Here is a 19537-nt window from a genome sequence, read left to right as displayed (position 1 = left end):
ATGTTCTGCCTAAGTTAATGGGCATAAGCATAATTGCTAAAACTCAGACCTTTCAAAAACCAAAGTTTGTGTCATCCCCCTAGGGAAGGAAAGAGACCTCTTACGGGAGTTGATGATTATAAAGAAAATATGAATTGTTAAACAATGACTATCAGTTATGTCTTACTTTTTGAGAATGTTGCTTCTTTATTTTGGTACAAGTATTTGTACATGCACTTACCAATTCCTTTTTCTTTATCCTGTATTAACAGAATTTAACATAAGTATTTTAATAGTATTTAAACTTATTCAGCATTGAGTGTACCCCAGAGAGTAATGAATGAACATCACATGAAAAAGAGATAAAGTGACATTGGGACTTCAATCCTTTTTTGGAAAGGGCCATGAACTGAATTGTGTCCCCTTGAATTGATATGTCCAAGTGTTAACTCCAATGTGATGGTAATTGCACAGCTATCCTCGGGAGGCAATTGGGGTAAGAAGAGGTCTTAAGAGTGGGGTCTTCATGGTGGGATTAGTGGCATTTTCGGAAGAAGAATGAAAGAGAAATCATGCCCTCTCTACCTGTCATCCACAAGCCATAAGGAACCAAATCATTCAGCATCTTGATCTTGGAAGTTGCAGCCTCAGAATTGTGAGAAATAAATGTGTGTTGTTTAAGCTACCTGTCTTAAAAAGTAGGAGAGTTAGTGTATTTTTGATTTTATGAACTTCAGTTGCACTATATCTTGGCAGCATGACTTTGCTTCTATTTTTCTTTGGGGCTAAGTATGGTTAAAAGATATCTGTATGTATCTTAAGTGGACAAAGAGTAAACTGGATGGACACCCCCTTTGTCAAATAAGCTCAGCTAAACCACATTTCTCAGAAGTCTCTTCCCTGTATAGTTTCAAATTAGATTCGGTGACAAGAAAATTTGTGTGAGACCTGGAAAATGGCAATTAAATGCAGTCATTCCAGTCTGAAGGTTAGATCCGAGAGTGCTGCAGGTTTTCCATGTAGTTGCTGATCTCTTGTTGGAATAGGGCTTCTAACTCCTTGAGCTGTCAATACACCTTTTCCAACTAGTTTTTGAGCCAAATGATTGTTCATTTTAATGTATAGGCAAAATTTTTTGTGTATTACGCAGATCACAGAGAGTGCAAATTGTTGGAGATAAAAATGTTGGTTCCAGTTTAATTTTTTCTTTTGAGTTGCTGCTTATCTCAGGTCTCTCCCACTTAACATCTGGCTCTTCCTCACACAGCTGGGTTCTGTAGGTCTGCCCCCTCATCCACTACCAGAGGTAGCTCTTTTCATAGACATTTTACCAGATCCCACGAATTCACTAGACTTTATATCCCTCTAGTAAATCCTTGAATTCACATCATTTCTAATGGTCCTGCTTCCCTGAGTGAGCCCTAACTAATGAACCTACGTTCCACATAAGTAATCAGCAATACAGATTTTTTTTTTATATTCTTAGAAATGCTCTAGTGGTTCTTTCAGTATCTGTTTTTTTGATACTGTTTTTTGACTGAGCTAAATTTGAGTGTCTCAAAGGATGTTTCTTACCCATTTGCATTGAAAGGCTTCTTCTGGTGACCTACTTCAAGTGTCACTGAAGATAAATATCATTGCTAATATGTAAAATAAGCATATTATATCCAATTAAATTCTATTTCTTTCCATAAATGAAAATGTATATCAAATATTAAACTCTTTCAAATTATTCTTTTTCTTCTTGATGTTCCTATGTGGCTACTTCACTTCGTGTATGCTTATTATTGGAAATTATAGATAGTTTTTTTTTTTTTTAAGTACCAGGGATTGAACCCAAGGGCACTTAAACACTGAGCCACATCCCAAGCCCTTTGTATTTTTTTTTTTTCAATTTTGAGATATGGTCTTACTAAGTTGCTTAGGGCCCCACTGCATTGCTGAGGCTGGCTTTGAACTTTCTTCTCTTCTTACCCAGAACATTTGCAATGTAACATTGCAGATTCTTGTATAAAGAGGTTTTTTCTTCCATCCTTTGTAAGTAGACTGGCCTTTTGATACATGTTGGCAAATAGAATGGTGTAGGGCCACTCTTGAGGTTAGGTCTCAATTACTTTTTTGCTGCTTCTCTCTCTCAATACTCTGTGCAAGTCTGAGATTAAGACCATGCAAAAGTCATCCAGTTGTTCCAAATGAGTCCCTTTAACCCTACTTACAGCTATTGGATGCTCAAATGTGTAAAGAAGCCCTGCTGACATCACCAGAGCTGCCTGCCTCATACACAGCTGCCCAGAGATGACCAGTAAGCCCAGCTGAGAGGGCAATAACTGCCTGATGCAAAGACTCATGAATACCTAAAACTTGTTCTTTTAAACCATCAAGTATTGATGTGCTTTTTACACCACAGTAGCTAGTGAGAAATCCAATGCTGGACATTGTCTAGCTGGATTGCCCATGGAGGAGAATGATTGGCCTGGCAAGAGGCCTGGAAACCAAACTGTATAGAATGGGTGGAAAAGGTTAAGGAAATTCAGCATAGAAGCGAGGAATTTTTGGAAGTGCATGGTGTCGCCTTTAAAATTATTGATGATCCATCTGTAAAAGGGGATTGTAATCAACCAGCATAAAATCAGAATGCAAAATGGGAAAACTTGGAGATGATGGGAAATATTGAAATAGAGCTATATGAATTGTGGAACTAGCTCAGATTTATATATTAAAGATGGTAGCTTATGCAGTTCATTTTTGTCACTGGAAATGTTTATATGTAGAATGATGGACATTTTGATGTTTCTTCCAAAATGCAATTTCTGCTTTGGGTTGGAGTTAGGATTAGATGACATGTAAGATTACTTCTAATTTCAAAATCTTCTGTTTGGTGAGAATTTGTTTTTTAAATTAAAAATACTTCTATTATCAGTTTTCTATAAAAAGGTGTCATTTAAATACCAACAATGTAATTGTTTGGTTTTTCACTTGAGTCAATGATATTGTAACTCTGCTCCAAGTCAAATAATCTGAGAAACTATCCACCACACAACCATCAGTAGAGCTATCTGATAAAATGTGGAGACCCCAGCAAGAGACTATTACAACAATATAGAGAAGATGTTCTCTAGAATATATGTCAACAATTGCAAGGTAAAAAGGGGTAAGATTTGGGGTCTCTTGAAAGTAGAGCTAGCCGAGGATGTTAAAGCATTGGATGATTTGTGTCTTAGAAAAAAATGGGAAAATCTCCAACATTTAGTTTGCAAAACTGGATAGAAGGCAATGCCATTGATAGGTATGGGGAGTATTGAAAGAGGAGCAAATTTCAAGGGAGAGAGTGTGAATCAAGAGTTCTGCTTGGTGGAAAATTGTATTGTCATGGCTATCTGATATCTATGCGGAAGGTAGAGAGTTAAAGATGTAAATCTAGAGTGTAGGAGAACACTTTGGTGTAGGTGTATATCAAATGGGTGGGTGGGATTACCGGCATAGTAACATCATAGAATTTTAAGAGATTATTAAGGAAATGACTGTAGATAGAGAAGAAATAAAATCTGAGGATCAAGCCCTAATGCACTCAAATATCTAGAAATCAGAAAACAAACCATCACAGAAGACTGAAAAGTCACAACCAGTGAAGCAGGAAGATAAAAAGATGAGAACTATTCCTGGAAGTCAAGTGAGGGAATCTTTTTAAGGTCTGATGTCTAGTGGGTAAAACATTTCATGTAGCATTTATGACATGTCATTTCTTCCTCTTCCCTTCCTTATTTCTTTCTTCTTTCTTCCTTTAAGCTTCCTCCCTTCCTGTCTCTCTTTTTCTCTTTCATCCTCTCAATCTTCTTCTTCCTTCTATTTCTTTCATTTTTTATTCAGCCACTTAACTGTAACTACGAGAGCTGTCTAGTTGCACTATGCTTGATCAGTCAGGCCTCAGATACAGAGAGCTGAAATACTAATTGTCCATAGTTGTACAAGAGTTAATTTTCTCAATATGCTCCTTTAAATAAATTATGTAGGTTATTTTTAGAAAACAAAACCTTAATCTAAAAAAATAAATCCTTTATCCTATACTCCTTACTAAAATAATGAAATTTACATTATGCTTCACACTTTATACACATTTATGCCTACAATAATATGCATATATGCATGAATATTTTCATTCAATTTTATCATATTTACTAACAAAATTTTTCCATGAATATTTTAAAAAATGGGTGTTCTCTTGTAGCATTGTTATTTTATGTTCCTGGTTGGAAATAATAAAAATGATAGAATCTTCTTTAGAGCCCCTATTTCTCTGTGTGTATAAATACATTCCAAGGGTTAAATTAAAGAAGAAATTAGCTCTCTGCCCTTGGCTCACAAAGCTAAATCTTTACTATTGATTCATCTCTTTCACATAGTGTTTTGCTTTTTCTCTTAGGACTGAGTTTGTGGCCTGCAGATTTCTCATTCACCAAGATTCACCTCTACAGTGGAGAAATATCCAGAATATGGGTTGGGTCTAATTCTTCTTAAAATCAAAGATAGTTAAGCTCCAAGGTTAAAATTGGTAAGCTCAGGAAATCCTAAGTGTAAACATCACCTTTCAATCACCTGCAAATCATCTCTGGATCCCTTTCCTCTGAAACGCAGGATTGCAGCCTCACTGCAATTTTTCTTTCTAAATTAAGCAGCACATTTCAGGTATCTGAGAAGCAGTGAATGAGGCAGGGGGCTTTAGAACTGGATTCCATTAAACTTTGCTACTGGTTTATTTTATCATTATATTTTTACTAGTGGGTGTGGGAATTTCCATTTAATAAGGGTCATTAAATGAAGAAAATGTAAGATTTGATGTTGTAGAATAAAAAATGGAATTGGAAAATCAAAATGTGCTTTTAAAATTCTACTTTTTAAGTTCTTTTCTCAGCATAATTATGAACTGCATTTGAAAATTAAGGTACATTAAATAGATTGAGTCCTATAAAATAATTGTATTTAACTACAGAACCTAGCACTTCTTGCATTCAACTTTATCCAAATCTTTAAAAGATGATGTTTATAAATTTAAACCCTTTATTCACTAAGCAATGGGATTTAAATAATCCAGAGAAGATGAAAATCAAGTACCAATGTTAACCCACTGTAAGTTCATATGAATAATCACACTTTTAAACACAATATAAAATATGTAGTTTTTTCTTTTAATTAGATTAGGTTATATTGTTGCTAAGTTTATTCCCAAAGTATGTCTGCATAAATTGTGGACAGAGAAATTTAATCTGTAGATTTTAGTGACCACACACACACACACACACACACGCTATATTTAGTTAGGTTAAAAAAAATCAGTTTGGGCTGGGGATGTGGCTCAAGTGGTAACACACTCGCCTGGCATGTGTGGCATGCTGGGTTCGATCTTCAGCACCACATAAAAATAAAATAAAGATGTTGTGTCCACCGAAAACTAAAATAAATAAATAAATAAATATTTAAAAATTCTCTTTCTCTCTCTCTTAAAAAAAAAAATTAGTTAAAATAGTGAATCCTGCTCCTGTCCCAATTTCTCCCCTAGAAGCTATATTTAGTAGAGAATGAAGCCTTATAAATACCCAGAAAAAAGAGATAAACACACACTTCTTGTTATTATTAGGAAATTAAGGCACTCTAAGATGACGTGGATCTGTCCTATTCAGTCTTCTCTGAGGTTTGGAATATAAACATAGTATTAGAGTTAGCCTTCCCCTGCTCTCCTTTGTGATCACATCTAAATACTAGAGAGTAGGATGAGTTGCTTTCAGGAGTTTAAAGGGAAAGGGAAATGCACCTGTTACCACTTGAGTCCTGGTAGTTAGTATCTGTGATGCATAGACCTTAAGATGGCTCCCGATCATCTGCCCTTCCTGCACATTCATGTTGTAAAAATCTTTGCCTTAAATGTGGCTAAATTTATTGACCCACTTCTAATGAGTTGGATGCAGCAGATGTATTGTGATATCAGTTCAAAGATCAACTACAGAAAAGACTGTGGCTTCTGTCTGGACCTATTTCTCTCTGGATCTTAACTCTAAGAGAAGCCAGCTGCCATGATGTGAGTTCAGCCATGGAGAAGGCCGTATGGCAAGGAGCATCCATCAGCTGGTGAGGACCAGACAGCTGTGAACAGCAGCACTCGAGTGAACTTCCAGGTATGGAGATGACTGCAACTCCAGATGACACTTCAACTGCAGCCCTATAAGAGACTGTAAAACAGAAACATGCATTTAAGTCACATCTGGACTCTTGACTCACAGAGATAACAAGTATTTCTTGTTTTAACATGTTAAATTTGGGGGTAACTTTTTATTACCAATATATAACCAGTAGAGGATTTTTTAGGATTCTCCATGTAGGATTTCCTATCCTACCCTTATTTGATAAACTGTGTGATCTACTTTAATTAATCCACAATTATTAGGATAGCTATGTATATTTTTCCCACTGAGCTGCATCTCAAGACCCTTTTTTTGAGACAGGGTCTCACTAAGGTGCTAAATCTGGCCTCGAATTTGCGATTTTCCTACCTGAGTCTTCCAAGTCCCTGGGATTACAGGCATGTGCTGATGTGCCCAGCCCCTAGCATTTTTTGATTTTCACATTTCTTATTGATGCATTATAGTTGTACATAATAATGGAATTTGCTGTTAAATATTTATATATGCACATGATATAACAATATAAGTTTATCAATATCATTCCTCAGCACTTTCTCCCTGACTGCCTGAGCCCCTTTCCCCTTCTTCTACTGATCTTTTTTCAGTTTTCATGAGATCTACCCCCACACCTTTATTTTCCTTTTTCCTTCTCTAGCTTCCACATATGCAAGAAAATGTATCACCCTTGACTTTACAAGCTTGACTTATTTTGCTTAACATAATCATCTCTAGTTCCATCTACTTTCTGGCAAATGATGTAATTCCATTTTTCTTTATAATAAATTGAGTGAAATTGAATAAAATAATTGAATAAAATTCCACTGTATATATAACCACATTTTATTTCTCCATTCATTCATTGATGAATACCTAGGCTACTTCCATAGTTTGGCTATTGTGAATTGTGCTGCTATAAACATGGTTATGCATGTCTCAATATGGTATGATGACTTTAACTTAGAATTTAAAAAAATATTTATTTATTGAGCTGGGTGTGGTGGCACACACATGTAATCCCAGTGGCTCAGGAGGCTGAGGCAGGAAGATCGAGAGTTCAAAACCAGCCTCAGCAAAAGCGAGGTGCTAAGAAACTCAATGACACTCTGTCTCTAAACAGAATACAAAATAGGGCTGGGGTTGTGGTTCAGTGGTTGAGTGCTCCTGAGTTAATCCCTGGTATCCAATAAATAAATAAATAAATAAATAAATAAAAATTATTTATTGGTTCTTTTTAATTATACATGGCAATAGAATATACTATGACTTAATTATAAAAGCCTGGAATATAATTTGTTCTAATTCAGTCCCCAGTGTTCCCTTTCCCTTCCCTTCCTCCCACCTCTGTTCCCTACCCTCTCTACTCAATGTTCTCTTTACTAATAGGTATTTTTTTTTAGTTAGTGTTTTCTGGATGTAAATGTGAGTATTCAGCATTCTTGCACATAAACAGGTGGTTCACCAGTTTATTCTTTGGTTAAATCCTGCCCTACCTCTCAATATGTGATAGCATTTTCCTGAAAGGAACTTGACAATATTTCTCCAAATGATCTACAGCAAGAAATGAATATAATAGTATTTATCCAAATCAGTTCTTGTTCCGTAACATGCTCTGTGAAAACCAAGTCCTTTGTTCAAATTATTTGAGGGAAGTACCTGCTTTCCCTTCCTTGCCTTTGGAGGTTCCTAATGCATATTTATTTCTGAGTTGTTTTGAAATAATGAAATTTGCATACATGTTTAACCTAATGTGTCCTTGTTTTTATTTGAGTAAAGAAAAATTTATTGTGTAACAACTATGAATAGTTATTCTTGAGGAAGCAGCATTGCTATCTGCGCCATTAGAAGAACCCTGATTACTAAAAGTCATGAATAGCACATGTCCAGCCAGATATGGCCCATGGCCCTAAGCCTTCCAAGGTAAGCTTCCAGTACTGAGCATTCTGTACAGAGTCCTCTTTATTCCTCTGTCACCAAGCCCAAAATTCCAGTTTACTCATGGTTCTTCATTTGCTTTAGAAATGAAGAGAAAAATAAAACAATGATTTTTACATACACTATGTACTAGACAATATACTAAGTGTTTGTATACATATAATCTGTTACAATATAATTTTATTAATAAAATGAAAGTGATACAGGGTGAAAAAGGTTTTCTTGTTTGTTTTTTAATCTGACTCCAAACACTGATTCTACCAGCTAAAAGTTAAATCATGAGCAAGTCATTTAATCTTTCTGAGATTTGGTTTTCCCATCTACAAATCAGTCTTGAGAATTTCTGCCTTAACATAATTTGACTGGGGGGGCAGGGGGAGGAGTGAGGGTGGACAAAGGGTAGGAATACCAGGCTGCCACACATATCAAGACTTGAGCATTAGTATTATTTATGCATATTAAAAATTTCTAAACTTTCGGAGAAAGTTATTCACAGTTCTCTCTATATATTATTTTATAATTGGTCCTACATAGCTCAGTTTATTCATGGATAAATTACTTGCTCCATTTTCATTAGATGAATTCCAGACTTAGAAAACAATAAGGGACCTGCTGATGTCACCTTCCTTTTTCCAATTTTACCCTCTATATGGCAGACAAGCATCCCATCTCCAGTGTCACCATCCCTGCATAGTCAGATTCACTGTCTTTTTTTTTTTTACCATTTTCCCCATGAAACAAATCTGGAGTGAATGTACAGTCAAATTTTAAAAAATTTTATTGGTTCTTATTAGTTATATATAACATTATTAGTTATATATGAGTTATATGTAATATTATATCTCAACCTGAACTGACCATATAGATATTTTCTTCTATGACAATATAGATATTTTATTCTATTTTCTGGCTATGTTTTCTTTTCCTCTTCATTTCTACCTGTTTCTCAAACTTTCCTTTTTGAAATCCTTTTAATCCCAGACTGAAGTTATATTCACTGATCCCTAGATCCTAATGTCTAATTTCCTTCCCCTTTGTGTAGCCACAGCTTAACATATTAGCAGCAATCTTTTGTGCAATCCTTAATAAGAAATTTGAAAAATAAATTGAAATTTTTCTAGTATCAGTCGGCCCAGGAATTCAGTGGAAGAAGTGGTTGTCTGCTCATTTATTCAATATTGTTATTAATATAGCATTTTTACCATATGCTGTGAGGTGATACAGCTTAGCCATTAGGTCAGATAAGTCTAGATTTGCATTCTCCTTTGTGACTTATTGACTGATACTAAATAACTTCATGGGTGTCTCTGACCCTCAGTTCTCCTCAGAAAAATGCATACATTTTTCATGATGAATAGAAGCATATTACTACATCAATTTCCAGTGCTGTGTTTCTCAAGCATTTATCCAAATTGGTGTATATATTTTTTTCATTTTGAATGGTGTCCCCAGTTAATATTTCATAACAATATTTATTTTTATCTGTTTGTTCATCTTTAAGCTCCAGAATCTAGGACAGCAGCTAGTATAGAGAAGGAGTGTAACAATGAATGAATGAATGAAATATATTAATGTGGGTTTTAATGCATGAGTACAAGCTATTACCATTAGCACAATGATTATCAATCCTTTTCAAAACTTTATGAGGAAGTTAAGATTCTTATTTGATATCCTTATTTCCATTTCAACGAAGAAAATCTCAGGGAGATCAGCATAGCAATGTCAAGTACATTTCATTTCTTAGTTCAGAACCCATTGCATACATAATTTTTACAATTTCATAAACAAATATAAGTAGAGGCGTGTTTTAGGTCAGCTTCCGAGAGGAAGAGCCTGAGAGATAATTCTGTGCAAGCATACCTGAAGAAACCCGTGAGGAAATAAAGAAGCACATGAGGCAGGACAAGAAACTAAGCAAAAATATGGTTGTCATTGAAGTCTAGACTGAGGCTGATCCCCTGTGGCACCGTGGAGTGTGGCTGGCAGCACAGAGTTGCCCTGCCTTGAAATAGGTGGTATGGGGGCTGGGAATTTGTGTTCTTATATCAGTCAGTCAACGGCTGTTTGTTGTCCTCCTCTCCAGAGGGTGCTTAAATTCTCAGGCATCTTCTGTTGAGATAACTTTTGTCAGCCAAGGACAGTTTTCTGCAGAAGTATGCAGCTGTACCTATTAGTAGCTGACACTCAGAGTACGTAAGTGATAACTGTGTTGGTTCCATAAAGGGAATCCATACACAGCAACAACAGTCACTATCAAAAGGAAATTGCTAAGCTTGGATGGAATTTTGGCTTTTTTGCTTATTCCCATGATTTCATTTTACCTTAGTAGCTTACCTCCATATGACCTCAGCCTTGTAGATCAACCTATGTACCAGATTTTCATTTTGAGTGACAGGCAAATAAAGGTAATAAAAAGGAAATTAAAGAAAAGTGACAGTAGTCACTTTATCAGCAACAGTAATGTATTAATGTCAGTCTTACTTCCAACTTAAGGCCACAGTCACCAGTCACTGGGTTCAAACCCTCCCTTATTATTACCAGATAACTGACAACCCAAATTACCTGAGGTTCTGCACTAGCTGGGCCTCCAAGCCTTGTCTGCTCTATGAAAATCCACTTGTGTTTTGACATTTAGATCTTTCCTTTTACTTTGCATTTCTGAATTCTCTCTGGGACCTACATACTTGTGCTTACATATTCTTTAAACTGTTTGTTCTGTTTGAAATTTACACCATTTTGGTCACAACTTCATGCATCATATTTAGTCTGAGAAATATTATCCAATTATTCAGATCAGCCTGATTCCAGGCCTAAGCGCCCCAGATCCTGCAGCCAGTAGCTCCCAGTGATGACAGCATCTTTCTTCTCAGAAGTCCAATCACTGTGGCCTCCTATGGAAAAGACATTAATTTCTAGTTGCAAATATCCATAAAATATTCTGCCATGCAGAGCATTTAATTATACAGGGATAGTTGATCCTAGAATTTTAAACCCTGTGGGGATACTTTGTTTGCAAGTTGCAGCCCCCATAAATATCAATAAAATCACAACTTGTAAATTAGAAAGTGTTCAAACAGCTCTGGAGACAGCTGAGGTTTGGATGAAGCACAACAAAATGATTTTACCTGGAGGCCAAGAAACTATGGTTATAGGGCAAGGAACTCTGGTTAGTCTGATTCATTGAGAGTGAGGGGGGCCATGCGCTTACTTTCTACATTCAACACTAGGAAAACTGGGATTACTTATTCAAAAAATTCAGATGTCAACATGCATTTGAATTTCTTGATAAAGAGTAATAATAGCAACATCAAAATAATAGCAACACAATCTAATACAAATAATACAGAGAAGAATGGAATAAAAGAAGGAAGAAGAGAATAATGGGGAAAAGGAAGAAGAAGAAATAATTCATATGTGCTACAGCATCTTACCTTCTCTTTTGGAATCTTTTAAACTTATGCATTGCTGTTCACTAGTGAAAAAAGCCCATTATGTGTCAGCTGGTGTGCTGTATATGCCAGAAAAAACAAAACGAAACAAAAATTAGTGAGAAAGTTTGTTCTGCCATTATCAGGCTTAGAATTAATGAAGAGAAGAAATGCATATAAAAAATTACCTGTTATATTTGTCACACAATTCTCCTACAGGGGAGTAGTTTGAAAACACAAAGATAAGAATTTCACATGTCAGGGTGAGAAATGTTTTCATTAAGTAGAGGAGTCGAGGTGAATCTTGAACATCTTTCTTGCCATCCATTCAGCTTTTATGATGTAAAGTAATTATAGGTTGTGCCTGTCAGCTTCATGGATTGATTCATGTGAGAAGAAACACACGTTAGCCCTAGAGGTAAAGGAAGCCAAAGCTGAGGTATGAAAATGGGTAAACACACGTAGTGGTGGTGTTTGAGAGATGAAAGAAAACACAGAGAAGAAATCTTTAAAGAGAAGTATCATCTCATATGTCTTGCATCAGAGAAGGTACCAGAATGTTTCCCCTCATCAAGATGCAAGCTGTGCTGACTGAAGGAAGATAATCCTAAAGTCATCAATCTTGTTAAAAGAAGTTTTGGGACTAACAATCCCAGAATTGATAATTATTTTTCTTTTTGAGGTTGTTAGAAAAATGTATTAGTTAGCCATAACACATGTAGGAAAACAATCTTTACTGCTTAATAAGAGGATGGACTAGTTCAAAAGTTGAACTAACACTTTCATTGGACAGATAACATCCTTATATTCATAAAGTCTACTACCAAATTCACAGTAAGGGATAAACAATGAATAATTATACAAGCACATACTGTCATCTATACTTACATGATTTATATTTTTATATGTGACTTATGCTTAAAATCATTGAGAGTACCTTGATAGAGACCCTACCATGTGCTTAGAGCAGTTCGATTCTCGGAGGAATGAAGATAAATACAAAATAGATTCTAGCTAGGTATGGTGGCGCATGCCTGTAATCCCAGTGGCTCAAGAGGCTGAGGCAGGAGGATCTCTAGTTCAAACCCAGCTTCTTCAATTTAGCAAGGCCCTAAGTAACTCAGCAAGACCCTGTCTCTAAATAAAATATAAGAAAAGAGATGGGGATGTGGCTCAGTGGTTAGGCGCCTCTATGTTCAATCACCATACCACCACCACCAACAACAACAACAACAAAACAAAACAAAAAAGAAATAGATTCTATTCTCTAGGAAATGTCAGTTCAATAAGAGCATTAGGATATGTAAATAAAAAGCAGTAATCTAATATGTACAGAAGAACCAAAAGAAGAATATAGAATATGTGATAAGATTCCTGAGAACAAAGAGATTACATTTTGTTATACATCCTGAGGGAGAAATTGATAACAGACCTAAATGTGTACTGAAGCTCAGAATTTAGATACATACCAAAGACCATGCAGATAGAAGGGCGAATGTGAGCAGGCAGTGTACTACTGGGCTGGGATGCCCATGGCAAAGCATACAGGTAAAGGAATTAAGCAGTTCTCTCAGTTCTGGAGGCTAGAACTTGGAGATTAGGCTGTTGACAGGGGTAGTTTCTTCTGAGGTAATTATCTGCTCCAGATCTTATTCTTTGACTCATAAATGGCTGTCTACACATTGTCTTTCCCCTACATGTGACTGTGTCCAAATTTCCTCTTCTTATAAGAACATCAATCACAATAGATTCAGCTTCACCCTAAAAACTTTTTTTAAAAAAACGTAATTACCTCCATACAGACGTGTCTACAACCACCATTGCATTGTGAGGTACTTGGAGTTAGCATGTCAGCATATGACTTTGGAGGGAGACCCAAAGTAGGTAACAGCAGACAATGAGGCAGAAAATTGTAGGATATGTGAAAAGAGTGGTGAACTTTAGTGTGACTAGAATATGTTACATGGATTTACATACCTATATAGACTGGGGCAAAAGACAGGCATGGTTGTCTAGATCTTAAATATCAAACCAGAAAGTTGGGATTCTAATTCCTCAAGCATTGGGAGACCAAAAATGAATCTAAGCAGGGGAGCAACACAATAAATTCCGAATCATTGCACAATTACATTGTACCAAAAAACATGATGTTTTACCTTATTATCTCCTTTTATCATCATATTGTAATCTTTGCAACAATAACTTTAACTAGGTATTTTCAGTCCCTGTTTTGCAAAGAGGTAAACTAAAGTTAAAAAAAAAGTTTCAAATGTGGGAATGAAGGTCTGTGGTAGAGCACCTGCCTAGCCTACATGAGACTTTGTTTCCCGACACACTATACATACACACACACACACACACACACACACACACACGTTGTTATAGCTTATGAATATTAGAGCAGAAAATCTAATTTAAGTCATTGAAATCTGGCTTCACATCCAGTGTTTTTTCATCTCAGACATTTTAGACATCTCTAAAATTTCTATTTGGTATTTTTTTATATATCTTTAATGTTTCTTCTTTCACTTTGGAACATATGGGATAGAATTACAAGTTTCCTATGTCTTTGATAATTTTCATATCTGTTAGTTCTTGGACAGTTTCAATTGATTGATTTTTATCTTTATTATGGCTTACATTTTCCTGCCGTATGTGTGCCTGGTACTCTTTGGGTACCGGGCATTGTTAATTTTACCTTGTAGGTTTTGGCCACATTGTGTTTTATGGGTTTGAGAGGCACACTATTCTCTTGAATGCTTTCTAGTGGTTCTTTCCCTAACTTGAGAATGTATACTTCAATTTTCTCACAGATTATACTGCTGACTATATTCAAAGAGCTTCCTCTACAAATGTCTAGACTTCCTTCTGTGTGCAGGTCTCTTCGCTCCAGTATGCAGTCCTGCAAATTCTACACTTTGTTCCATCTGGAATCTCTTGTCTGTCTCCGCAACCCAGGGTATGCTCTGCATTCTACCTCAGCTCCTCCTTGTACCATGGCTTATAAACTCTCCAAGACATTAAGCGGGAACACTTATTGATCTCACCTCATTTATTTTTAAATGATCAGGACTCTGCATCCTTCATTTCCTAAAATTTAGAGCTTTGATAGCTATTGATATATATTTCATAAGGGTTTTGGCTATTTCAGATGGAAAGTTAAACTCAATCTCTTTCATTCAGTAGTGGTCTAAAGTAAATGTCAAGCTAGGTATTATAATTTTAAAACATTGCTCTCCAAAAAAAAAATCCTAAAGTTAAACATTTTTAAAACAACTCACCAAGATAAGTGTGATATAACACCATTAGTGCAATTAAGCATAAAAGAAGTAAGGAGGACACACTTTTATGGTATCTTCTTCTAGGCCAAAAAGATTGAGACCTTCTTGCCAACAGCAATATTTCTTCTAAGACATTTGTAATCCCTCCAGAACTCATTTTCCCAGAACAAACTCTTCTTCCCTTCTCTTCCTTTGCTTTCTCCTCCTTATCTGAGCACAAACTGATGCTTCATCCTCATCTCCATTTTTCATGTTGTACAAACCCCACTCTTAAGGCATAAAGCACCTAATATTGCTTTAGTTGCTATTTGTTGATCCTTTCATACCATCACCTTCCTATCATAAATATGCTAGAAAGAATTTTAATATCCCTCCAGTATCTACTAGAAACCCGTTTGTGAATATAATCCTTATTAGGAAAGCTGTAGTAGAAATTTGTTGAACATTCCTTAACATGCTAGAAGAATGGACATGCATAGTCCTAAGGAATGATATGTCAATCTTAAGAATGCATTATGCTAAAACCAGAAGAAAAGGCAGATTAGAGGAAGGGTGCACTTCCCTGCAGTTCCTCAGCACCAGACTCGACAAAGCAGGAAGATTGCTTTTGAATGAGGTGTATAAAAAAGGGAACTCACTGAAACTTTATGTTGTAATGTAAAATAAACTATAGAGACACTGAAATTCAGAAACTTCAAATAGAATATAAAAACTAATATGTTACAGATGCACCAGTTTGGTGTTGGTTGCAGCAGCCACTGAAGTGGTAATGCTGAGAGCAGGCAAAGAGAGAGGATGGTGTGGTGAATAATAATAAAAAGAAATTAAATTAGAAAAAAATTTGGCTTTAGGAAACCTATAGATCAGATGGGGAGGCTGCTCTTAATGAATACAGGTTCAGTAAAACCAACCAAAAATTGCTGTGGCCTTTGGGACAGATAGTTCTGCAGGAACTGAGATTACTGGCTCGGAAGACAACTGCAGGCACAGTCCAGGAACTATCTATAAACACTGTGTGGCAGTAAGCAAAGACAAATAAGGAACATGTAAAGGAAGTAGCCAGCATTGGCATATTATGACCTTCAGAGTTGCCTGAACCAGAGTGACTGAAATAGGCGTAAACAAAAAATATACCTGGATCACATGGCCTCCAGATACCAAGGGCAAAAAGCTCCCTTTGTTGCTGGCATCCATAAAAGCTACTGGGAAGAACTCTGTAGCTTCCACACGGGGGTGTCTACAATCCAGCACTGATAACAGGAATTTATATTCATAAGCAATGAAGGTGAAACCTGTGACAGGTAAAAGTAAATTTTACCAGAGGCCCCACAGATCCAGATGGCCTACAGAGACCAGCATTTCCCCAGAAATAGGGACTTCCAAAGTTCACCCAAGACTAAATCCCAACTACAAGAACTTCCAATTTAGAATTTTGCATCACTACCCAATACAGAATTAAACAATTAATTAGCACTCCCCAGTCAATCCTTCCCTATACTGGGAGACTGGAAACTGAGAGCTATTATACCTGGCTGGCAACTAGGTGAGGAACACAAAGATGTTGGACTTAACAAGCCCAGCCCTTGACCCAAGGGACACACACACACACACACACACATACACACACATTTTATATATATATATATATATATATATATATATATATATATATATGAATGAAAATTCATCCTTGCAACAGTTTTGATCACTACAGCATAAACAAGCCCTTTATTTCTCATTAAGATTTTTCTTTTTTCTTATTTTTCTCCTTTTTATTCCCATTTTTACTGTTCTTTTTAAAAATTTTAATTTTAATTTTTTTCAAACATGATATTATTATTTTTTTCACTTTTTTCCATTATGCCGGATTGTGTGTGTGTGTGTGTGTGTGTGTGTGTGTGTGTGTGTGTGTCCTTTTTCACTACTTTCAGTTAATTTTTTATTCCTTCTTATTTCCAGTCAACATGTGCTATCTATTACCTCTCTTCTGATAACTTTTTTAAGTTTTTCAAACTTTACCTTGCTTTCAAATACTATTTACTCTTACTTGAGAAAATGTAATCCCACAAAAAGATAGAAGTATATAGTTTACATAATTCCTTCCCCATTCATGTTGTTGTGATTTTTAATTGTTATGTGATGTGATCATTAATATGGAAGATGTCATTGTATAAATCTGCTACAAATGCCTGATATTGTTCACAAATTTTTATTGTTGGTACTGATATAAAATGCTGCCATTCCTATTTAGGTGACAGTATTATAGTTGCTGAAGTAGACACTGGAAATTTATCTTAAGGTTGTATATTTATTGCTGACATTAGTGACAATCCTATCTCTCTTCCTCTAAAAGAGATTTGGAATTAATTTGGATACTTTCAGATCACGGAGTAGGGATCTTGCTGCTGAGAAATATTCACAACTCAGTGAAGCAACAGTGAAACTTACCCTATATGTGATCTAGCCCCACCTGAACCTTAACATTACTTCAAATCATAGAATTCGGAAGACAAAAACACTAAATTAGCAACCAAGCTCCAAGGAGGAATAACCAGGGGTAGGTGGCAGACCTCAGGTCCCACACCTTGACTTCTACTCATATACTAAACAGAGAGAAGTCCCAGAACAAAACAGATTATACATAAAAGAATATGTGTATAAATGTGAAAGGGGACTCTATCTCAATTGACTCACCAGCCAAAAACCTCTGAAAACATGAGGAAAGAGGCAAAAAATTTTCCACCAAAATTAATAATCCCCCAACAAAGAATCTCACGTATAAGGAAGGAGATGAAAATTCCAGCGAGACAGTACAGCAAGCTGAGTATTAACATGTTCAGTGAACTAACAGAAAATCTATGGAATGAGTTTACTCTCTTAATTGCTCTGTTTTTTTTTCTTTTTTAATTTTAATTTGTTATTTAATTGAATTAAGAGAGTAAATACAGGAGATGAAAGACCATTTTGAAAAGATACCAATCAGAACTCTTGGAAATGAGAGTCACATTTAATCAAATAAAAAATTCATTTGAAAACATCACTAACATATTAAATTGCATGGAAAATAGTCCTTGAAGACAGCATAAATAAACTTGAGTATATAGTATGCAATAAAGTGAAAAATGATAGAAGGCAATCAGAATATTCAAGAACTCTGAGACTATATCATTAGACCAACCTGATAATCACTGGGATTAAAGATAATATGGAGCTATAAGCTAAAGACAGGAATAATATGTTCTGTGATATATAACAGAAAACTTCTCCGATGTCAGAAATTAGATAGACGTCCACATATAGGATGCATACAGGACACCAAATAGGCAAGATCAGAAGTTCTCCAAAACACCTCATAATTGAAATGTGTAACATAGAAAATAAAGAAGAAATACTAAAAGTTAAAAGAGAGAAACATCAGTTCATATTTAGGAGCAAACCAATAAGGCACACTTCTGTATTTTCAACTGAGACCCTAAAATCAAGGAGCATTTGTAATGAGATATTCCAAGCTCTAAAGGAAGACAATTTACAGCCAAGATTTCTATATCAATCAAAGCTCTCTTTCAAATTTGAGGGGAAAAAAAAACCTTTCCATGACACAGATAAACTAAAAGAATTCATGACCACCAAGCCACCACCACAAAGAATACTTTAATTCTCTACACATAGAGAATTAAAAAAATAATCTCAAATATCCCAAATTGAGGAAGACCAATGGTAGAGTAATTTACTAAATGAGAATCAAGACAGTATAGAATACAGCAAAAAAATCAAAATGGCAGGAAATCATAAAAATATAACCATACTAATACTTAATATAAATATAAATTATATCATCTCCCCAATAAATGTACACCCAATTAATTTATACTTAATGTAAATTATATTACCTTCCCAGAGATTAGCAGAGAGCATCAAAACCAAAATCCAACTATGTGCTATTTTCAAGAGACTCAACACACAGGGATAGTCACTCATAGTCTGAAGGTAAAAGATGAAAAAAAAGTATTCCATGCAAATGGAGTCCAAAAACAAGCAGAAGTAGTTACTCTCACATTGGACAAAGTGGATTTCAAAAATTAATCAAAGAGATACAGAAGGCCACTACATCCAGACAAAGGGAACAATTTAACAAGAAGATATAATAATAGTAAATGTATATCCTCCAAATGTTAGCCCACCCAATTACATTAAAAAACTCTTTAGTATTATAATTGCACATAGACCCCAATGCATTAATACTGGATGATTTCACCCTAATTACCAATAGACAGGTTATCAAAGCATAAAATCAATGACAATGAAGATATTTACAATCTAAATAATATTATTTATCAAATAGACTTAATAGATATCTACAGAATGTTTAGCTTCTAAACAAATAGCTTCTTTAAAACAGCTACATGGAAGGTTTCCCAAAATAGACACAAATATTTTACCAAATATTCCCCAAATAGGTCACAATGCAAATACAAAAAGACATAATCCTGTGTATCCTACCAGATTATAACAGAGTAAAACTAGAAATTAATAGCAAGAAAAATAGTCGAAACCACATAAACACATGGAGTTGAACAATACTCCGATTTTTCTTTTTTAATTTTAATTTGTTATATATGACAGCAGAACGTATTACAGTTCATATTATACATATAAACACAATTTTTCATATCTCTGGTTGTATACAAAGTGGAGTCACACATTCATGTTTTCATACATGTTCTTAGGATAATAATATCCATTT

This window comes from Marmota monax, unplaced genomic scaffold (assembly GCF_021218885.2).
Source record: "Marmota monax isolate L192 unplaced genomic scaffold, Marmota_monax_Labrador192_F-V1.1 WCK01_AAM20220418_F8-fsc00002, whole genome shotgun sequence".
Taxonomy (NCBI): Eukaryota; Metazoa; Chordata; class Mammalia; order Rodentia; family Sciuridae; genus Marmota; species Marmota monax.
This window is presented reverse-complemented; position numbering follows the sequence as displayed.